Below are 8,604 nucleotides of genomic sequence, written 5' to 3'. Positions count from 1 at the left end.
GCTGCATAGCGCTCATCAAAATACTCAACCATGGCGGTCTTCATCGACCCAAACAGATCCGGCAACTCGGCCCGGAACAACGCAGCAATCTCATCACGCAGGATCTCACGAATCCTCGCATCCAACTCGCACGTGCTCATCTGACCAATAACCTCGGGCGGTACTGACCCGCCCGAAACTCCCTCTCCTGCTCCCGATCCTGACCCGGATCCACTCCCAGCATGCCTCAGAATCTCCATACTGAAAATGACCACAAAGACTCAGATACTTCCCACTATCCCGGGAACCAACTCTCTCAACCCAACCCTAGAGGTCATGGTTTCCCTGATACGCGTATGGGTCCTGTGCTTTCAGTAGTACAGGCCCATACTACCTTCCACACCTACCCATATTTGTATAAAGTACTACCACCACACCCTAGAGAAACATGCATAACAACTCTCAACCCTCACCACTAGAGGAACACTGAAAATCTCCCATAAGGAAACCCTAGGCTACAGGCATCACAAATCAGGCAACACTATCATGAAATCCTGAAGATCCCTAGCCTAACACTAGCATGCTGTTCTATCAAAGCTCAAAACAAATATCATACATGGTATTTTGGGGTTACTTACTGGCTGCGGCCGATGGTACCTCCGCGTCCTCCTTTACTCATTTTGAAAACCATTTTAAACTCTCTTTTGAAAACTCTCCTCGATTTTAGACTGGAGTCACACGAGTGTTTCTCCAATTCACTCAAATCAACGCTCTGATACCAACTTGTAACGACTGAAAAATACAACCAATTTTAAATTTTTCAAAAACAACTTGATTCCATTAAATCATTACAAAAAGGTTTTCAATACAAAACATTTAGCGTATTCCCATAATCACATTACTACAAAATCATCAGGAGCGGTACGATCACGCCTTCGCCTTGTCACGGTCTCCTGAAGAACCTGAAAAACATAAAACCACAACTGTAAGCCTGAAAGCTTAGTGAGATATCCCCAAAATACCAACCACATATACCATACACGCATAACATGCCATAACATATCCGATCACAGAACAGCCATTCATCTCGGGTCTACTGTGGGACCGGTCCGCCGCACCGGCCAACAGTCCACCTGGTCCACCCTCCGAGTCTAGCCATATCCCTCGAGTCTACACTGTGATTGGTCCGCCCGCACCGGGCCTTCAATCCACACGGTCCACTCTCCGAATCTAACCACATACATCAAGTCTGCAGTGTGATTGGTCCGCCCGCACCGGGCCTTCAATCCACCTGGTCCACTCTCTGAGGCTACAGTATGACTGGTCCGCCCGCACCGGGCCTTCAGTCGGCCTGGTCCACTCTTTGAGCCTCGGCACGTCTGGTCCGCCCTCTTGGGGCCTACAGCTTATCCAGACCGCTCGCTGGGCCTACTGGACAACCGGTCCGCCCTGGGTATCTTGGCCTACAGCACAAAGCAGTACCCGCCTCAACCCAACTCCAGTCCAAACAACCATGTGCACATATACATACAATTATATAGAAATTCACAGTCAACAAGCAGATCAAACAGATCACATAACATATCATCATCCTAACCAGGATACCGACCTAACCGGTCACCAGCATAGCATCACCCTATCTCTCAGGATACCGATCTCAATCAGGTCTCTAACATATACCATCCTAGTTACCAGGATGCAAACATATCAAAGCAACAACATAACAACAACTACCCGGATCTCAATCCGATAAGGGCCGGCCTTGGTGCCGTAGACCCCGTTGATATAGTGAGGATAACTCACCTTGAAACGGCCGACTGAAAGGATAAGATCCCGCTGCTCCAAACTCCGACACGAACTCCTCCACTAAACACCAAAACACTCAACTCAATAAATACCCTTAATTACCAAAATACCCCTGGAAGACAACTGGTCAACCTTTGGACAAGGTCAAAGTCAACCCCTGACTGACTCTACTCGCCGAGTCAACCCGATGACTCGTCGAGTCCCCATACTCATAACTTCCCTCAATCCGCGACCTAACTCGCCGAGTCACCCTGAGACTCGTCGAGTCTGACAACTCTGAGTCCACTCGCCCACAACTCACCAAGTCATCCCTTGACTCGCCGATTCTCGGCTCAACCATAAAATATTGGGACTCTTCGACAAGACTCGCCGAGTCTAAGGCTATCTGCAACCTACTCGCCGAGTTCCAGGCCATCTTCATCCAACTCGCCAAGTTGTTCTTCCAACTCGTCGAGTTCCAACTCATCTTCAAGAAACTCGTCGAGTCTACCCATGTGACTCGCCGAGTACCATCGGTCTGAATCCATACAGAAGCACTCCAGGCCATGCAATTGATCCAAAACATAGATCTAGCCTCCTACAACCCATCCATCACGTAAAGTGGAAAACTTTACGTGAATCCAAAGAGATCTATGCATTTTTCACATTAGGGCTAGCGTTTCGGACATGATAGCTTCATTCAACACTCAACACAGGGACTTTATGCACATTTGGACCATCACCACTCCAGATCTAAGGTAGCATCCTCAGATCCATCTTCCAATCCCGAATAACTCATGAAATACACCCAAAAAACCCCAAAACAACCCCCGTAGAAGACAACAAGGGGAAAAGAGCTCAAGACAGAGGATCCTTACCCCAAAGATGAGCCTAAACTGATGTAGACTCCAGATCTCCAAGCCCTCTTGATGCTATCCTCGAATTCCTCCCACTTCTCTTCACAAACCCTTTCTTCCAAGCTTCAATCCTATCAATAATGGAGTTATTACGTTTGGGGGTGTTCTCTGGAACTTTCAGGAGATATAGAGGCTGAAAAGGATGCATAACATCCTCTAAATAGGGGGCAAACCCCGAAGGTTATGGTTTTCTTCACCCAACATCAACTCGCCGAGTCCAGCCACCGACTCGCCGAGTTGGTCAATTAACACGCGACCAATTCGCGACCCTACTCGCCGAGTCCACCCATGGACTAGCCGAGTTCCTCTTTTCTAATTTACCCTTTTTGCCCATCAACTCTACTTGATATGGGCTTATTTAGTCATAAAATTCATGCATTATCTTAATACTTTATGTTGATTTTATCTCATTTAATGAACAAAAGGTGCTTAATTAGTTTATAATTTCATTTTTCAGCAACAATTACATGCTCGGATGGAAAAGGAAGCGGAACTAGCGATTGGAAGCTTGGATCTTGGATTTTGAAGAAAGAAGGACGTTGCTGGACAGCTTGACCCCTCGTCAGTGTTTTGGCCATATGTCATGAACCGTAACTCCGATTGACGAGATTCAAAATTTTTTGAAAACTAGACACAATTTCCGACGACTTTCATGTTTTGAGAAAATGCTGATTCCAAATGGACTCGGCGAGTAGTCCATTAACTCGCCGAGTTGGTCAGAAGTTTCGCGTTTCTGGACGCGCTGACTTGCCGTACACGGGTTTTAAGTGATGGACTCGCCGAGTAGATAACTAGACTCGCCGAGTAGCCTCTGTTTTGTGAAAATATATATAAAGGGACTTTCAGATCAATACCCTAGCATATAGGTGAACCCTTGGAGGCCAATTGTCGACTAAAAGTGCTGTTGGAGCGTGGGAAGCAAGGGAATCAACCCTACATTCAATTTTATGGAGAATCAAGGCAAAATCAAGTTTACTCTTTACCTAATTTCTTTTTTGAACTATGTTTTTACCAATTTATTTCTTTTTTGAGCTTGTTTCTGCTGTAATCATGAGCTGAAACTCATAACTTCTGTTTAGGTAGATGAATTTGTGAACATGGATTGATTATTTGATTATGATTAATTTTAATTGGTGATTATGTTTTATTAAGCTTGTTAAAGAACCTTATGTGTTAACAATAACTATTCTTTTGTTAATAAATTAGTAATTAAGTTGTATGAACATCTCTTAGTTATTAATTTCATATGATTTATTGTGACCACATACTTGTATGTCTAGGAATAACGAATGTGAAACTTGAATTAACTAGAAGATAGGTAAGTTAATGTGTGAGATTGTTTGATGAACATCAGCACGAGGTTAATTGAAGGGCCAATTTAATTAACCATTACAAGTGTTATTTAACCCGAATCAATAACTAGGAAATCCGTTAATTTAGACAACTGGCCACTGCTTGAGTTAATTTGTTTCCTAAGGATTAGTAATAGCGAACGTGAAACTAATCATCTTAGTTGGTAGCCAATGAAGAATTAATCCAATACATGGAAATCATCCATGGGAACAAATGAGTCGAACTAAACAGAAGTCCTCTTTATTATTGAATTTAGTTGATTTTTATTTGCTTAGCTCTTAGTTTCTTAGTTTAAGTTTTAGTTAATTGTTTAAGTTTCTAGTCTTGCAAAACTAGAGAAAACCCCCTTTCTATTACTTGTTTTATTTAGATAATATTAGCATTTATTTTAATTGTTTACCGTTCCCTGTGTTCGATAGCCTACTTACCTGAACTAAACTGCTAATCGATAGGCACACTACCTTTCGTGTGTTTGTCTTTGTGTTTAAGTTAGCAGGATTAAAACTAGTTGGTTTTACATACATCACTACTCTTGATATTTCGGGATGTTACACCCACAGCTAGTCCATTAGCCCATTTTTCTTCAAAAAACTTTATTTTTGGCCTAAATGATTCCCGCGAAGTCTCGGTTTCAAAAACACAATAAAAGTTTTGGACCAAAGGCGAGAATAAAGCTTAAAATTTTTCAAAAATGAACATTTTCAAAACAAAAAAATTTTCAAAATCATTTTATTCGGTTTATAAAAGACAAAAGCACAATGCTTCCCAAAAATGCCCTTCTTTAACGTCTTTGGCGAGACACCTCCAAACTTCACTTTAACACTTTGGCGCATCCAAATGGACGACATCTTGGACATTTGAATCAAAACCTTCATAGAAAGGTTTCAACCGATGTCCATTAACATTGAAAATTTTCCCCGTGTCGACATTTTTTAGTTTCCACACCTCTATTGGGACTCTTTTCTTTTATTTGACTTTCTTTTTACAGGAGAACCATACCAGACTTAGACCTTTGATAATAGAAAGCATACAACCATATTCTTTATTGTACTTGTTTAGCAAGGTGACCAAATCTTCCATCTTTGACATGGTGGTCAAGTTGGTGACCGGTTGGGCGTCTTCATTCTCGACATATGTATCCTTTAAAGGGTCCGACATATTTATCATTCCCGGCTCTTGTGGTTCATCTACCACTGGAGTTAGTTTCTCAATCGTAGTGGGTGGCTCAACCTCTCTTTTGTTAACACCAAACACTTCCTCTATAGTTTCATTGACATCTTTCTCAATTTCTTCTTCCTCTTTGATAGCCTCTTCCACTTCTACCCCGTCTTCCTCTTCTCCACATAACACTCTTGGGCCATCAAAACTTTTCTCATCTTTCAAAGGAATGGCACATGCGCTATGCCATGGGATCTCTTCAGATGGTAATTTGTCTTGATATTCCATTATACTTACTGATTGAGCAATTTGTGTTATTTGTTGTTCTAAGCTTTTCAGGCTAGCTTGGGTTGTTTCTTGGAAAATCTGGGTAGATGTGGCAATGCTTTTCACAATCTCCTCTAAGGACATGTTTGGTGTTTCAAGTTGCTGAGGAGGTGGATGATATGGATGTTGGAATTGTGGAGTTGGTAGGTATTGATCACTTGTCCAAGCTTGGTATGAGCTTTGGTATTGGTTGTATCCCCAAGCTAGGTTGTTGTCCCACCATTGATCATGTTGAGGTTGATCATAACTCCATTGGTTTGACCAGTAGTAGCTTCCCTTCTCTTGCACTTCTTCCCATTCTCCTTGTAAATATGGACACATGTCGAAATGATGTCCATTTTGGGCACAAAAATCACAAAGAAGAGGCGAGGGTTGCACACTTTGGTCATTTTCAATCATCAGAACTAACTGAGCTAGCTCAGAAAGTTTATCTTAAATACAAGGAGTGTTCATTCCCGAACCATACTTTTTTCTTCAATTTTTTAGTTTTAAACTAGAGTACCTGCACAATGAGATCTAGGCATAGAGAAACAAATTGATTAAAAATAAACCAATACCCGGCAACGGAGCCAAAAATTTGGTGGTTGTCGAGGCTAACACAAATAATAACCCTAAATATTACACATTAAAATAGTGTATAGTGGTAAAGGGATCGAATCCACAGAGATTGATTCAATTTATAACTCTATGAAAAATCTCTTTGTAAAAATACTTGTAAAATGATGATAAAAATAAAATGGGGGGTTTTGGTGTTTTGAATACTTGAAACAAACTAGAATTAACTATGATTTAAATAGACAAATGCAACAAAAATAAGAGTTTGATGTAAAATCAATAAGGGAGAGATGGTTGACTGAAAGTTTCCTCACTTTGACTTTTGATGAACATATCATTAGAATCCAATGGTGCAATACTTTGATTTAAATCCTCAATTTGGCTATAGTAATCCAAGGAGCTTGAGATTAACTAGAATTTTCTTAATTGTTGAAATGGCTAGAGAAGCTCATAACAATTTCCTTAGTCAAATTCACTATTCCAAATAGCATGTAATTAGTGAAAGTCATCTAGCATTAAGAACCAAAAAGTCACCAAATCCAAGAGGGGTCAAATGCTTTCACCACCATGTTGGAGGAAATGTTTTTACGATTGTGTGAATCAAAAACAACACAAAAATCATTTATTGCTTGCTAATTTGAGGATCATTTACTTAATCAAGAAATTAGCCAACTAATCACCAAAACACATTTAAACTCATGAATAAAAACATACTAGTAGTGATAATATGATAAAACACAAAACATTTCCATAAAGATTTAAGAACAAGTTCATGGATTCTTCAACATTCAACAAAAGTTCAAAGGATTCAACAAAAAGTCAACCAAGATTTGTTTAGCCAAGCATGGCTAAACTCAAATGAACAAAGTTAGATAAGATTGTACCAAACATTTGACAAGATTCAAGAGATGAAAAGAAGATATTCTTCAAGTGTTCTTGGCCTCCAAAAGTGCTCCAATCTCCAGAGAGAAAGTATCAAAATCGGACCTCCAAGATTAGGCTAAAGAGGCACACCAAACTTCCCAATATAGAGCTCTTAGCAAAATCCCGAAATTGCCCTTGTCAGGAATCCACGCGGGCGACGGGGAATCTTACACGGGCCGCAGGCTCTGACGGGTATTTTTGGGCTTCTTCAAGTTTTGGGCCCCCATAGCTAGTCCATTGGCCCAGTTCGAATCAAATCAACTCCTAGCCCATTTTTCTTCAATATTTCTTCAATTAAAGCCCAATTTGTCTATCCACATCACTCTAAACTTCCGCAAACTCCCAAATATTGATCTTGCACACTCAAGAATTCTCCCGCGTCTTTAAAATTTAAAGCTCAAGTCTTCCAAGCCTTCAAGCAATTGACAAGTCCACCCCATGAGTCACCTTCATAGCCACCAAGCACGAAATCCCTATTTCCTTTCAAGCCCAATCGCCTCCCAAGAGTGCCGCCCCGCTAGTTTCCAAGAAAATCTGCAATAATGCTCAAGAAACTACAAAGTACCCCGAAATGGTCATAAAAATAACAAAAGAGAAAATATGCATGGAAGTTAACTAAAATGCGAATGAAATGTGCTAAAATAAACTATAAAAAGAAGTAAATAAAATGAAGCTATCAGGTATATTGATTATCATACACTAGATCTAGGGTTTATAGTCTTGGATGAATTGCATGTACAATAGAGAAACCTAGATCCAAGCATTAGGGTTTGTATGAGCACATAGGATGTTCTTATTACCAAAACCCATCATAATTGGCTTAGCAACTCAGGAGAAATTCTGAATGAATATGCGATAGTAGCCAACAAGGCCTAAGAATTCATAGATTATTTTAGGCATTTTGGGTGCTTGCCAGTTCTAGATTGCCTTTATTTTGGAATGATCCACGTGTATTCCCTCTTCTCTGACCACGTGACCTAGGAAATCTAATTTTCTAATCCAGAATTCGCACTTTGAGAACTTCGCATATAGCTTCTGTGCTTTCAATGTTTGCAAGACTTGTCGAAGATGTTGGCTATGCTCCTCCTTAGTTTGTGAGTAGATAACGATATCATCTATGAAGAAAATCACAAATTTATCCAAGTATGGACGGCACACCCTGTTCATCAAGTCCATAAACACTGCAGGCGCATTGGTTAATCCGAAGGGCATCACTACAAACTCGTAGTGACCATAATGAGTTCGGAAGGCTGTTTTGGGAACATCTTCCTCTAAAACTCCTAACTGGTGATACCCGGATCTTAATTCAATCTTTGAAAAGTAGCTTGCACCTTGTAGTTGGTCGAATAGATTTTCAATACAAGGTAGAGGGTATCGGTTCTTGATGGTCAGTTTGTTTAGCTCGCGATAGTCTTTGCACATACGGAAAGATCCATACTTCTTCTTCACGAACAAGACCGGTGCTCCCCAAGATGAGAATCTTGGTCTAACGAATCCTTTTCTAAGAAGTTCGTTCAGCTGGCTAGATAGTTCCTGCATTTCTGCTTGTGCAAGACGATAAGGTGATTTGGCTACAGGGGTAGCTCCAGGGATTATGTCGATTCTG

The sequence above is a fragment of the Lactuca serriola genome, chromosome 4 (assembly GCF_051521515.1).
Source record: "Lactuca serriola cultivar US96UC23 chromosome 4, Lser_US96UC23_V15, whole genome shotgun sequence".
Classification (NCBI taxonomy): Eukaryota; Viridiplantae; Streptophyta; class Magnoliopsida; order Asterales; family Asteraceae; genus Lactuca; species Lactuca serriola.
Note: the sequence above shows the minus strand (reverse complement) of the source record.